Here is a 14,472-nt window from a genome sequence, read left to right as displayed (position 1 = left end):
GCCCAGAAGGGAAAGCCCAAAGAGGACAATATTTGCTAGCGGTGGACTTGGGTTGTTACAAATGGTATCAGAGCTAGAAACCGGGCGGTGCGCCAGCGAGGACTCTGGTCCCCAAGGGGGGTGGATTGTGAGATCTCACGTCGGTTGGAAAGGAGAATGAAACCTTCTTTATAAGGGTGTAGAAACCTCTCCTTAGCAAACACGTTTTAAAACCTCGAGGGAAGCCCAGAAGAGAGCTCAAAGAGGACAATAACTGTTAACGGTGGGCTCGGGCTGTTACATTTCTTCTCAAGGGGATAAAGATGGTCTCCTTTCCGAGGATTGGATGATGACCGTACTGAAAGTTTGTGGTGGTGCATATTGAGATGCCCCCATTTTTAATACCTTTTAACTTGTTGCATCTCAGCAAAGCTTCAAGCAGGATGAGATAAAAGGTTTCATGGCTTACCATGCCTCCAACATCATAACAGGTTCTCTCTTACGCTTTACTGGATCCCTTCTCATTTTTCTTGCATCTCTAATTAGCAAGAAGTCGATCAGGACAATTACATACTATTGTTTTCAATGGTGCCTTTCTGGAAGTATATGCCTGAATATGAGTTCTATGTTTAGGATTCAGATGCTCAATTCCTGTTTTTTGGTGCTTGTCCTGGTTTTTGATCATCCTATACTCTTTTCCTTTGAATTCCTTAACTACTGATGATGATATTTTGATGGTTATTCTGAACGACGCGTTTTCTTTCTCCTTCTAGCTCGATCGACCGTGTTTAATTCTTAGATAGGCTGTCCAGAATCTGGCATCAGCTTATTCAGTCAGGCTGTTCCCTTATGTACTATTCATTTCTTCTCTACTGGTTGTTTTGGCTATCAAGATCTAATAAATGGAACTCTACAGTAAACGGAGTGCTTTATGGGAGTATCGCAACGCAAAAGTCAGCACTCGGTCGTCTTCAACTCCGTCTCGAAAGCTAAGTAAGCAAAATTCCAATTCTCTAGCTTATGTACTTGAAAAAATGCATATCATCCATACATTTATAGCATTATCTTCATGTCAGTGTGAACTGAAGCCCTGCAATAGTTCTCATAATGAATGAAAAAAGTCGGTTCGTTTCGAAAGGCATTCTCTATCTGATGAGGATGAGAACTAGCTATGAATCGGGATCGAAAACATAATTAGTCATAACTCGTAGAACAACCAGCTTAAATCCTCAACTAAGACTGCTTTTAAGGAAAAATCAAATAGATGCTCTGAGGCTCTGAAGATGCGTATAGTACCTAGATGATATCATTATAGCTTCAATTTTTTGTTCATTAGTTATAGACTGGCATTGGGAAAACTCTGTTCTTTATGTGTCTGAAGATCTATGGGGGGCCTCAAACAGGGTGTAGCTATAGCGTCTTGATGATGCCACTGTTACCAGTTTCGTCTCTGCATGTTATTGTCTTAGATATTAAACTACCGCCATGTGCTCGAGGGTGGAGCTATCTTTTCCTACAGTCAAGTTCAAATTTAATGATCAGCTTATACTTATATTCTTGATTTGGACGTTATCTCGAGATTTGAGTGCACCATTATTAGTTGTAAAATGAAATTCTATAAGCTCACCGCTAGCAAGTATTATCTTAAGTTTCTGTTTTGGGCTTCCCCTTAAGGTTTATAAAACGTCCCGGTTAGGGAGAGGTTTAGTTTCCTCTCTAATCGATGTGAGATCTCACAATCCACCACCCCTTTTGAGACCCAGCATTCTCGCTGGCACTTGTTCCCCTTTTTAATCTATGTGGGATCTCAAAATCCACTCCCTTTGGGACCTAGCCTCCTCCCTGGTACTCGTTCCTCTCTCCAATCGATGTGAGATCTCACAATCCTCCCTCTTTCGGGGCCAGCATTCTTGCTGGCACACCACTCGGTATCCACCTCCCTTTGAGGCTCAACGTCCTCCCTGACACACTACCCAATGTCTGGCTTTGATACCAACTGTAACGTCTCGACTTTTCTTACAAAGAAAAGTGACTTTACAGTTTAAAATAAATGAAAAATATGCAAAAGGAAGTAATTTATTAAAATCATACGTGGGGTAACCCTTTAAAAGACATGCAATTCAACAACATAAAAACTTAAAATCAAAAGTTAACTAAATTTGACTCCTTAGTTCCCACAAGTTAGGTTGTTCTCTAACACAATTGACTATGCGAAAATGTCTAACAATGAGATTATAAAATTCTTGAGTTGCCACATGACTGGCTTCTCCACTTTGCTCGTCACAACTTCACCTGACAATCATTTTAAAAACAAGTGAGTACAACTTTCACATGACAATCATTTTAAAAACAAGTGAGTACAACTTTCACATTGGGGTCAATACACAAACCATAACATGACGATCATACAAAATCAAGGGACCTTAGTGATTAATTACTCGAAACACATTGCGTATAATTTTTTATCACATGAAAATCAACAAACATCTTTACTCAAAATAATTATCAATGTGTGGTTGCTTGATTCACATAATATGTAACCCTTACCTTGATGACCATTTTCTATCGTCACTTTGCAGAGTGACAATTAGTGGTTGGTTACTTGAAAACCACGTTGTAATTTCGTTATCTAGAAAAGAAACTACATTGTAATTTCGTTGGTTGGTGCGTTGTACTTGAGTTACTATATGGACATTTAGAGGTAAACATTAAGGGTATGGTTCATTCAAAAGGGAGATTGGACTCAAAGAACAAGTCACATGAAAATTCACCGTTTACTCCTTTAAATGGTGGTTTCGGTGACAGCGGCGGTGTTCAACTCGCAATGGCAACCTGGGTGAGTGGCAATGGTTATTTGATGTGCGACGGGGATTGGTGGTGGTCGTTCAACGTGGGGTGGCGGGGTGGGACGACGGCGAAAGTTTAAAGAAGAAGAAGATGATAAAGAGGAAGGAAAAGGTGGCGACTAGGGTTTGTGAGTGGTTGACTCATCTCTGGCTTCATGCTTTGTGAGGTGGGCGGCTGACTGTGGGTTTGGCTATACGTAGCTAAACCGTAGGGTTTATTTTTAATGTATTGGGCATTGGGTCTAGAACTTGGCTTTACAATACTTCCCTAAAAAAGGGATTTTTGTCCTCGAGAGCTTCACTTAAATGCATAAGTTGTGCGCTACATCCCTGCTTGAAATAGCTCAAGGTACTTAGTCATCATTTCTTCTTCTCGTTTCCAAGTGGCTTCTTCAAGCCAGTGATTCTGCCATAATACCTTGACAAACGCGTGATCTCTCGACTATGTAAGGTATTCCCTTCTCTAGCCACAATTTACACGGGTTCTTTCTCATAGTTCAAACCTTTATCCAATTGCAAGGGTCTGAAATCTATCACATGTGATGAGTCTGCTATATATAGTCGCAACATCGATACACGAAATACATTGTGGACTCTTGAAAGCACAGTTGGTAGGACCAATCGGTAAGCTACTTGTTCCACTCGTCCAAGATCTCAAATGGTCCATACCGTGGACTTAACTTCCTTTTGCTTTCAAACCTAAGAATGCCCTTCATGGGGGCCACCTTAAAAAATACTTTGTCTCTCACCTCGAACTCCAAATCCCTTCATCTCACATTGACATAACTGTTTTGTCTGCTTTGAGCCAAACACATTCCAGTCCTTATCTTCTGAATAGCCTCATTAGTTGCTTACACTATGTCTGGGCCAAGAACTTACGTTCTCATACTTCATCCCAACACATTGAGGATAGATACTTTTTCCCATATGAGGCCTCAAAAGGTGCCACCCAATGTCACTTGATAATTATTGTTATAAGCGAACTCTATAAGATGCAAGTGCGTGTCTTGGCTACCAGCAACATCTAGCATATAGGCTCGTAGCATGTCCTCTAGAATTTGGCTTAAGCGTTCAGTTTGCCCATCCGTCTGTGGGTGAAACGTTGTGCTAAACTCTATCCGCCCAATACTTGCTGAAGGTTTTTCCTGTGGAACGGGGATCCCTGTCTGACACAATGGATACGAGTACTCCATGCAATCTTATCACCTCCTTTAAGTACAATTAAGTCCATTTATCCACAGAATAGGTGGACTTTCCTGGCAGAAAGTGTGCTGACTTTGTGAGCTTATCTATCACGACCCATATGACTGTACCCTCTAGCCATCCTGGGTAATCCCACGATAAAGTCCATGGCGATATAATCCCGTTGGTTTTTGCCTTGGAGCTTTGACTTGTTGGCAAACTAGACACTTGCTCACAAACTCGGCCACATCACGTTTCATATTCTGCCACCAATAATGTTGTTTCAAATCCTGATACATCTTGGTACTGCCGAGATGTAGGGCGAATGACGAGTAGTGAGCCTCGGTTAAGATCTTGATAAGAATCACGGTGTTCCAAATGTTCCAACTGGACCTATTACACGATCCAAGGCCAAGAAGATTCAACAAGCATTCATTCTCCATCTATAAAATTGGGTAGACTCGGTTCAACCATCAATTCATGTGGTACAAGCTGATTCGATTGAGGAAGGACCATTCTGGAGTTTCAGAAGTGAATATTTGCACGGTTGAAGTAGCGGATGAAGCCGCAAACATCGTTTCATGAGTTGTTAGAAAACTTTAATTATTATTTTTAATTTCATAAAGTTTGTAACGGTCAAATTGACCTCGTCTTTTGTGGAGATTTTAGGGGATCGCGATTAAATCATGGCCACTAACTTCTTTTGTGGGGATCGAGATTAAATAAAGAAGTTAGTGGCCAGGATTTAATCCTGATCCCTTTAAATCTCCCCAAAAGACGAAGTGAGACCATTATGAAATTAAAAATAATAATTAAAGTTTTCTAACAACATGATGCTTGCGACTTCATCCGCTACTTCAACCATTCAAATATTCAGTTTTGAAGCTCCAAATAGTCATTCCTCAAATGAATCAGCTTGTAACACATGAAACGATGGTTGAACCGAGCCTATCCAATTTTGTAGATGAAGAATGAAGACTTGTTGAATCTTCTTGGCCTTGGATCGTATAATAGGTTCAGTTGGAACATTTGGAACACCGTGATTCTTATCTGATCTTACCTTTAGTTCTTCATCATTTGGAACACACAACCGCTCATGGTACAAGGTTCTATTGTAAAGCCCAAGTTATGGGCCCAAGGCCCAATACATTAAAAATAAACCCTCGGGTTCAGCTACATATAGTCAATCCCTTAGGCAGCCGCTCACCTCACAGAGCACGAAGCCCGAGACTAGCGAGCCAGTTACAAACTCTAGTCGCTGCCTTTTCCTTCCTCTTTATCATCATCTTCTTCTTCTTTAAATTGTCGTCACCGTCTATCGCTCACGCCGACCTGCGTTGCATTGCCCATGTTGTCCTGTGCCACCACCGCTAGTTGCTGTCGCACATCGGACGACCGCTGCCAGTCATTCACGCTGTTGTCACAAGTGAACACTGTCGCCATCGTCGAAGCAACCCTTTGGAGGAGCAAACAGTGAGTTTTCATGTGATTTGTTCTTTGTGTCCAATCTCGATTTTGAATGGATCATACTCTTATTATTCACCTCTAAATGTCCATACAGTAACCAAGGTACAATGTGTCAACCAACAAAGTTTCAATATGGTTTCTTTTTCTGGATAGTTGGGGTTGGACCCAACTTCTACGTAGGAAGAAGGTAAGCAATAAAACTCTATGATTCGTGAAAGTCGTATCACCGTCAAGTTGGGTTGGTTAAATTTTAGTGTTAATAGGCTCGATCTAAGTCGTAGTGGACCAATATCTGTAGGGACGATTAGAAAGGACCAAAGTAAGGGACCTTCCTTGAAATTTAAATGTTTTGTTTTTCTAAACAAAAGGTTAAATATATTTGTTATTGTGTGGTTGTGTGTTGTATGATATGATGTATGTTGACCATGAAAATAAATATGCTGAAACCTATTGCATGCATATTATGTTCGATGATTAAAATATGTTTGTTGTGAGTGATGTGACATGATGTATGTTTGCTCACGAAAGTAAATGTTTTGGGACCTAGTGCATGCATATTATGTTTGATGATTAAGGTGGTTGTGGTAAGAGTTACACGTTGTGTTTATCGGGTAACCAACCATTAATGGTCACTTTGCGGGGTGATTGCATAAAATGGTTATCAAGGTAAAGGTTACGCGTTGTGTGAATCGAGTAACCAACCATTGATAATCATTTTAAGGAGTAAGGAGGGATTGATTTTCTTGTGGTAGAAAATTACACGCTGTGTGATTTGGGTAATTAACCACTAAGGTCCCTTGATTTTTTTTTATTGTCATGATGGTTTCCCTATTTTGAATCTAATAGGGGAGTCCCTTACTAGGTATAATAATTCCTCTATTTTTAAAATAATTTTCATGCGAGACTGTGACACGAAATTAACGAGCAAGATGGAGAAATCAGTCATAGGGTAGCTAAAAATTTTTATGTTTTCACTGATAGACATTTTCGATAGGGAACACCTAGTTTATTGGGAGCTAGGGAGCCAAACTGAGTTAACTAGGATGGAGAAATCAGTCATAAGGTAGCTCGAAAATTTTATGTTTTCACTAATAGACGTTTTCGATAGGCAACACCTAGTTTATTGGGAGCCAAACTGAGTTAATTTTTGGTTTTAAGTTTTTATGTTGTTGAACAATTTAATTAGATGGCATGTTTTTTAAACTTTCTTTGAATGGGTACCGTGCATGATTTTAATAAATTACTTAATGTGCATAATTTTTACTTTATAAAACGGTAAAATCACTTTTCTTTATAATGGCTATGACCGCCATATGTACAAAAATTGGGTCGTTACACTATATTTCCTTATTAAAAAGAGAACAAGAAATACGTCCTAAAAATTAATTTTCGATTAAATTACAAATTTAGCCCATCTAATTTAAATCTCTTATGTTGCTATTATGAGTCAACGCTCAATTGAGTACATGACACCGAACTTTCCATATATCATTGAAGTGGTCTTTCTATACTTGTTCTATATAGTATTTGACGAATCATTAGATGATATAATACTTTATTTCATGAGTTTTACAGAGTTCTTAAATGTTTTTTTTTTTAATGTCAAAAAAGGAAAGTAGTACGGAAAAATTTCCATATTACTACGGTATTAAAAATTGTCTTTTGTATTTTCTAGTATTCCTTTCATTGCTTACTATAAATGAAATATTTAAGAATTTGGGTGACTCGTGAAATAAAATAATAACCTATGTGTCATTGTAGTGATCTGGTTTTTCGAAACTTTGAATCATAGACTGCCGTATGGACTTCCGGTTATAAGGGTGACTAAGTTTCAAAATTGGAAAACGGGGACACTTAGAAATAAATTTAAACATCAATACAAGTTCCAAGAAAGTGATATTAATAACATTTTAAAAGGGGTGACTCGATCTAGGGGTCTTTCGTACTGTCGTATAACTCCTCACATTCATGCTAACAAACAGTGATCTTAATCAATCTACAAACAAAGAATAATAGGAATAAGTATAAAAATACTCCATAAGCAACTTATTTGTAAACTATCATTGAAATATCTCATATTCAGGGTTTCTTATGCTATGTGCTCATTTAGGGTTCTAGAGTTAGCCGTTTCCATAGCTTGAGTTTTCTCTAGCCCTATAAGCTCTTAAGGTTTATATACCTTACTTACTTCTAGTCCGAGGGTGCAAGTCACCCATTAGGGTGTGTTCCAGTTTCTAGGTGTATTTAGCCTCTCATTTCCTACTCTCTATGGTCCATCTAGTCATCGCGCTTCCTATGCATAAGTCGGGTGCCCTCATTTGTTGTGCTCTAGGGTGAGTCTAAAAGGTAGGAGCCGCCACTCACTACAGGTAACCTATCAGTCTCCCTATAACTCCACATGTATCTACTATTGAATGCTAGCTAGAAGCTCAACCGATGGTGTCTAATAAGCTCCTTATTCTCATGTAGTTTTAGGCTCTTAGATGGTACAAGGTAGTCTCTCCACTAAGCACAACTAGAGCTCTCTCAATAATACCCAACAATGTGACACGGGCCTTAAGCGGGCGATGTCATATTCCTACAAAGTAGACTATCACATGTTGAGGCGATGCCACAATTAGGGACTGCGCTCTAACCATCCACACATAGACCTAGTTGACTCATATCGTCATAACAGAATATAAATGTGAATCAAGGACAAAGGAAACACAAATCATAGGCTTACGCTCACTAGAATATTACGCATATCCTCTTTGACACATAACATATGTGTCCATATATAAATCAGAACATAAATGGATAATCCAACCTCCTAACATGCTCCTAGGAAACACAAATAACATTAAATCACTATAATCTGAATATCAAGCAGAGTACATTAGGCCACATCATGCCACAGTCCTAGCAGCCCTAAAACCTCTGCAATAGAGCTAAACCATTTAAATATTCAGAGAGGATAAGCTATAATTTTTCACCATGTCCTAAAACCTGCAATAACTTCCTATCTAGATGCTTACAATAAACTAGTCCATTGAGCTACAAGGGAGGATAAGCTATAATTTTTCACCATGTCGTTGAAATATACGTAATCGAAGAGATGATAGCTTGAGAGTCTTAGTCTGTTGAAAATGCTAGTTTCTTTCTAACCATACAGACCTCAAAAGGTCTACAGGGTTAATTGTGAGATCCCACGTCGGTTGGGGAGGAGAACGAAACATCTTTTGTAAGGGTGTGGAAACTTCTCCCTAGCAGACGCATTTTAAAGCCTCGAGGGGAAGTCCGAAGGCTAGCGGTGGATTTGGGCCGTTACATTAATGTTATATTTCTGCAATATAAAATGTGGAGTGGACTTTGGTTTATTTATATATCGTGGGGATAAACGATGCATTCTTGGTACAAGAAGCAAACTCTTGTAAGTGAGCTGTGCAAATTGACATAACACAAAAATTGCTAACACTTATCTAAGTTTAGAAGTGAATCGATATGGAATTGACTGTTTAGAGTAAAAGTATTGAATTGTGGGGTGGATTTAGAATGTGGTGGGAAAGGAGATGAGTTTAGAATATGGTGTGCTTGGTCAAGTGTGAAGAACAAAACAGGAACAGCATCTCTTCGTCGAAGGAGCCGTCCCTGTCTGAGGGAACATACTGTTTGGTTGGAAAAGAGAAAACTGTGTTATAGTCACAGTCGATGTTGGATTTTGGTGTTCACATGAAAGTTCAAGAACATTATTAATAAACTAGGCATGTGCTGCTAAACTTTATGAAAAATTCATCATTACTCCACACAAAATTGTTTAATCCATTGCTGGATGAACGATTCGAATCACCTCACAAGATAGTTCTAGCATGCAAATCTAAACATAAGAAATGAAAAAGAATGGTGCATAGCCACGGGAAGCCTGAAAGCCTTTTATGATATATAACTGCCCCACTATGTTCAAATATCGCGTATAGACAACCTTTCTAAATTTGAGACAATTGGGTAGAATTTTAGTATATTATAACGATTCATTTTTTTGAGGTTTTAAATCACAAACTATTACCTCTAATGTAGAGGGTTTTGAAAGATATGGTATCATTTGAAAATAAAATAAAGGGAGGAGTTTGGCGACATTAAAATTAAATACAAGTAAAAGATCTTAAAGCAAACTTAAAACTTATAATTACAAAGATAACGACCTTACAAAAAATCAAATTATTTGAAACTCGAATACAATGAAAATGATTTCCGACTTAGAATTAGTGCTCCCTTTGTATCTGCACAGGTTTGGTATGCTCCGTGCCATTCGCCTCCTAATTCTTGCTCAATCAATTAAAGTAACAAGAATGAGTATAAATAAAAATTTAGTAACCCAATCAAGAGATTTATAAAGTTGATATTGGGGAGAAGAGAACCCGCTCTCGAGATCAGAGGGAACACTCATGTAATAGCCCAAGTCCACCGCTGGTAGATATTGTCCTCTTTGGACTTTTACTTGTGGACTTTCCCTCAAGGTCTTAAAACGTGTCTGCTAAGGAGAGGTTTTCACATTGGGAATGCTTCGTTCCCCTCTCCAACCGATGTGGGATCTCACAATTTAGGTCAGTTCCTACGACTTTCAGAGCCAAATTCCTTATTTATAGTGAATGAAATTTAATGATTCCTGTTCCCGCTTCGTATGAGCAAGTATGAAAGTTATGAGGTGAATTAAAAGCATCGAGCCACAATTTGGATGAGGTATTACGATCATGGTCAAAGTTTTATAGGTATATATGAAGATGGACTACGGTATGAGATTGTCAAGATGTCTTAAATTTAAGAAACCATGATTTAAAATGGACTTTGGTGGAGATTCACAATGATTACAAAGGTGTGACATTGTCTCTAAATCAACTAGAAGTTTCGTGGTAATCTTCCTTATACCCCTACACGAATGCATTGCAAAATCTCAATATAAACCCACTTTTGTCAAAAATTAATGATTAATTTTTCGAGTAATGTCAAGCTGTTTCAAAGTTATTATCATAACTAAGATTTCAAGACTCCAATTTTAAGTTGGATTTTTAAGTATCCCAAGTTTTATTAAAGGTAAGAATATTCACTAGGGTTATATAATATCAATTTTAGAGGAGAATTTTGTTAAGCTCCTTTCTTGGTGTTACAAAGGAGTTTCAAGTATTTAAGGCTTTTCAACATTAGTGTCACATGAATGTTGATTTCAATAAAGCGCGTGAGTTAGGAACGTACTAAATAGATTATGTTGCTCATGAAATTTTAGGAGAAGACTCAATATGACATGATAAGGTTATGTATGAAATTTGGGGATCATTAGATTATGATAAGAGGATAAACCAAGGATAGGTGTAAAATGACTAAAATGTCCCTGTATTTATGTATCGTTGGCTTATGACCAAGGCGACCTCTAAATGACATGAAATTTGATGAAAAGCCTTATTTCATGGTTTAAAGTGATTATACAAAGTTACAAGCTCATTGAAATATGACGAGGATTTAAACAAATATTTGGGGTGGTAGATGACCAAAATATTCTTATGAGAATTCTAACACCTTCAAGACTTTAAAAGACTCAAAATACTAAGCAAATTTAAAATAGACTGATATACAATATTAAGGGTAAGTATGAAATATCATTATGACAACTTTGGGATATGAACTAAGAGGAAAAATACGTAAATACCCCTCAAGACACCTAATAAGAAATAAGGTTTTTATGAATACCAAGTGACAACATGCTTATGAAAGATATATACATGCAAAGAAAAGTTTATGACTCATATGGATTAGGGTGTACTTGCTAAGATTTTTTCCTTAGTTGTGCTTCAAGACTTAACAAAGAACTTTCAAAATGAGAACTTGAGATGTTCTAAAGACTTCCCGATGAGCAGTGAAACATGGCTTTATGACACAGATTTTGTCGTAGGGAATGCAAGAAACCTTCGACGTAGGTACTCAAACTATGTTGCAAGGAACACATGAAGCCTTGGACTTAGGTTCGCAAATTGTATCGCACGGAACACATGAATCCTTGGATGCAAGTATTAGACTATGTTGCAGGGAACACATGAAGCCTCGAGCATAGGTCAGGATTGAGTTGTTCACTGAGCATAGGACCCACAAGACGCTCAGGGGGAAAGTCTAAGGAATAATAACTCAAAACTCTAGACCAAGATCTTCACGGCAAAACTAGGTACCAAACAAGGGGTCACCTTATAAAAATGTGTAAAAAGAAGAAAGCCAGCCACCTTGAGGGAAGTGGGAAAGTTGGGAATTAAGGTTTAATTAAGTATTCGAGGTTTTCTAGCATTAATATGAACACCTTAACATTTTATATTGAGCGCATTAACTTTGATTGGAGGGTATGATCCGACCATGCGGATAATTATTGAATATAAGGAAGTAATTAAGGTATGCTTGAATGTAGTCTCGATAAACGACATACTAAGGTTCAGATGAACGACAAGCTAAGTCCATGCTTCATCCGACCTTTCAATATTGTAGGTTGGATTAGACCAATGATATATTGCCTTGGCACAGTCCCTCTGCAATATATGACATATCATGTATCCATGCTTCACAAATACTTGATTGACTTGACGCACATTCTTGAACACGAACCCCTTTAGATAGACAACCCAAGTTATTCCAAGATCAGAACACTTTCGAGGACAAAAGTTTGTTTGAGATGTATATGATAGTAACACCAATAAACAAGAAAGTAATTGATGTACCATCTCTCCACATACTTCTCACACCTTCTCCCCAAAAATAGGTCAGTCACCCGTGTGTCAGAGTTACAACAAAAAGAAACAAGAAACATAAAAACAAAAACTATATATTTACTTGGAGGATAGAAAAAAAAACGAAAATGGCCTTCAAATTTAGGGATAGATGTGGCAGATTTAACTGATATAGATGTTGGAGATTGTTAAGTAAGTTCTATCTTAGACCTTCTTCCACTGTCATCCTAATTTCATTTTAAAAAATTATATTTTACACCTTTCTTTTATTTTATCCTAATTTCGCTTTTAAGAAATCACATTTTATATATATATATATATATATATATATATATATATATATATATATATATATATATATATAAATAATTGCGACAAAATTAGTGAAGATCTCATATATATATATATATATATCTATATATATATGTATGTATGAGATCTTCACTAATTTTGTCGCAATTATTTAGCTTTAAGTTAAAACTTAAACGCTAAATTTTATATGAGTTCTAGAAAATTAGATATGGTTAAACCGTTTTCTTAAATTGTCTAGGATCTACGCCCCATGAAATAATATTGACATATATTTTTTTTTAATCTAAGTCTTACCACCAAACACAATTGAGAAACAGTGAAAGCATGAACTTCGATTTTTACCGAGGCAATTAAATGAGTATTCAAAATAGGTGAAACCTTTACATAAGTGAGAATGAATTTGAAGGACGAAAACAAGCAAATTTGGAACAAGATATAACTTTGGCTAAGGCCAACCAAGATATAACTTTGTATGACGACACGTGCCTAGTGCCCTTGCACGTGTCATTTATGTTTTATGTTAAATGATGATGTAATGATGTTGTATTATGATGTGATGATGTTATATGTAATGTAATGTAATGTAATTATGTTATATGATAATGTGATGATGTTATATGTAATGTAATTATGTTATATGATGATATCATGATGTTATATGATAATATGATGACGTGTGTGATGATGAGATGACGTTATATGATGATATGATGATGTTATATGATGATGTACATGATATGATGACATGATGATGATGATGCATGATAACATGATGATGTATGACGTATGATGATGAGATGACTTAAGATGAAGTGCATGTATTAAATAAATGTCATGATACATTACGATGACGTCTTTTTTAAGACACAACCCTAATTGATGTTAATGACGATGAATGTATGAAGGTCAATGCATGCATGTTACCTAGGGTAATGTGTGAATGATGTATAAGGTTGTGTCATAAGAATAATTTAAAGATGAAACTATAGGGACCTCATGCATACTGTGTATTCATATACATCGGGTTACTTTCCCATTTATGATGATGAGTACGGACACATACAATATGATGATGATGATGAGCATCATGTCTCGCATGATACTCGAAAGTTTGCTAACCTCCGGACATTCGGCTACGGACAACTAGCCTGACTATGATGGGACTAGGGGGTGAGAACCGCCTGGGAACTCACGCTCGCATGTGTGGGTTATGTGTAAAGAAATACTACACATCCAATTTTGTCCGGACGGAAGGCCACCTCTATGATGGTTTTAACGATAGGTCCCAAATCATAAGTTGCATGTGTTTGCATTTCCTGACCCCAATAGTGGGGTAACTTACCGAGTATTTCTTAAAATACTCAAGTTGTGTGCTAATTCTATTTCAGATAAAGATAAGGCACCCCTATACGGTTGACGACGATATCACATGTAAAGACCATGACACTTGCATATGATAAGTGGTATTTCATTTCTTAGATTTTAGATTAGTGTAGGGTGTTTTTACCTTTAATGTTTATTTTTTTTTTTAATATTTCGTTATGTTGTTTTAAATATGGTTTCGAACATGTAAGTCCATAACAATGTTTTATGATGAAGTTTTAAATGTTTATTTCCGCACAAGAGAGTATGTTATGATGACGGTAACAACTTTAGGTTAGTAGTAATATAGGGCTGTTACACTCCATCATATACCATAGGAAGACTTTTTAGTAGGGCACCTAACTTTCTCATGAGAGCTCACATTTTGCAAGGACCTGAATTCAAAAGAAATTTCGAAGTCCTGTTCAATACTTAAAAAAGATTGATGTCTTTCTCAACACACTACTTATCGAAACTACACTACAACACCAAAATGTTAGCACTTTGGCACATTTCTAGAGCTGGTTCATTTCTCGAATGGTGTTGGTAGTGTGTAGGTCTCGACATTCAAGGATTGAGAGCAC

This window comes from Cucurbita pepo, chromosome 13 (assembly GCF_057944985.1).
Source record: "Cucurbita pepo subsp. pepo isolate OVF chromosome 13, ASM5794498v1, whole genome shotgun sequence".
In the NCBI taxonomy this organism is placed as follows: Eukaryota; Viridiplantae; Streptophyta; class Magnoliopsida; order Cucurbitales; family Cucurbitaceae; genus Cucurbita; species Cucurbita pepo.
Note: the sequence above shows the minus strand (reverse complement) of the source record.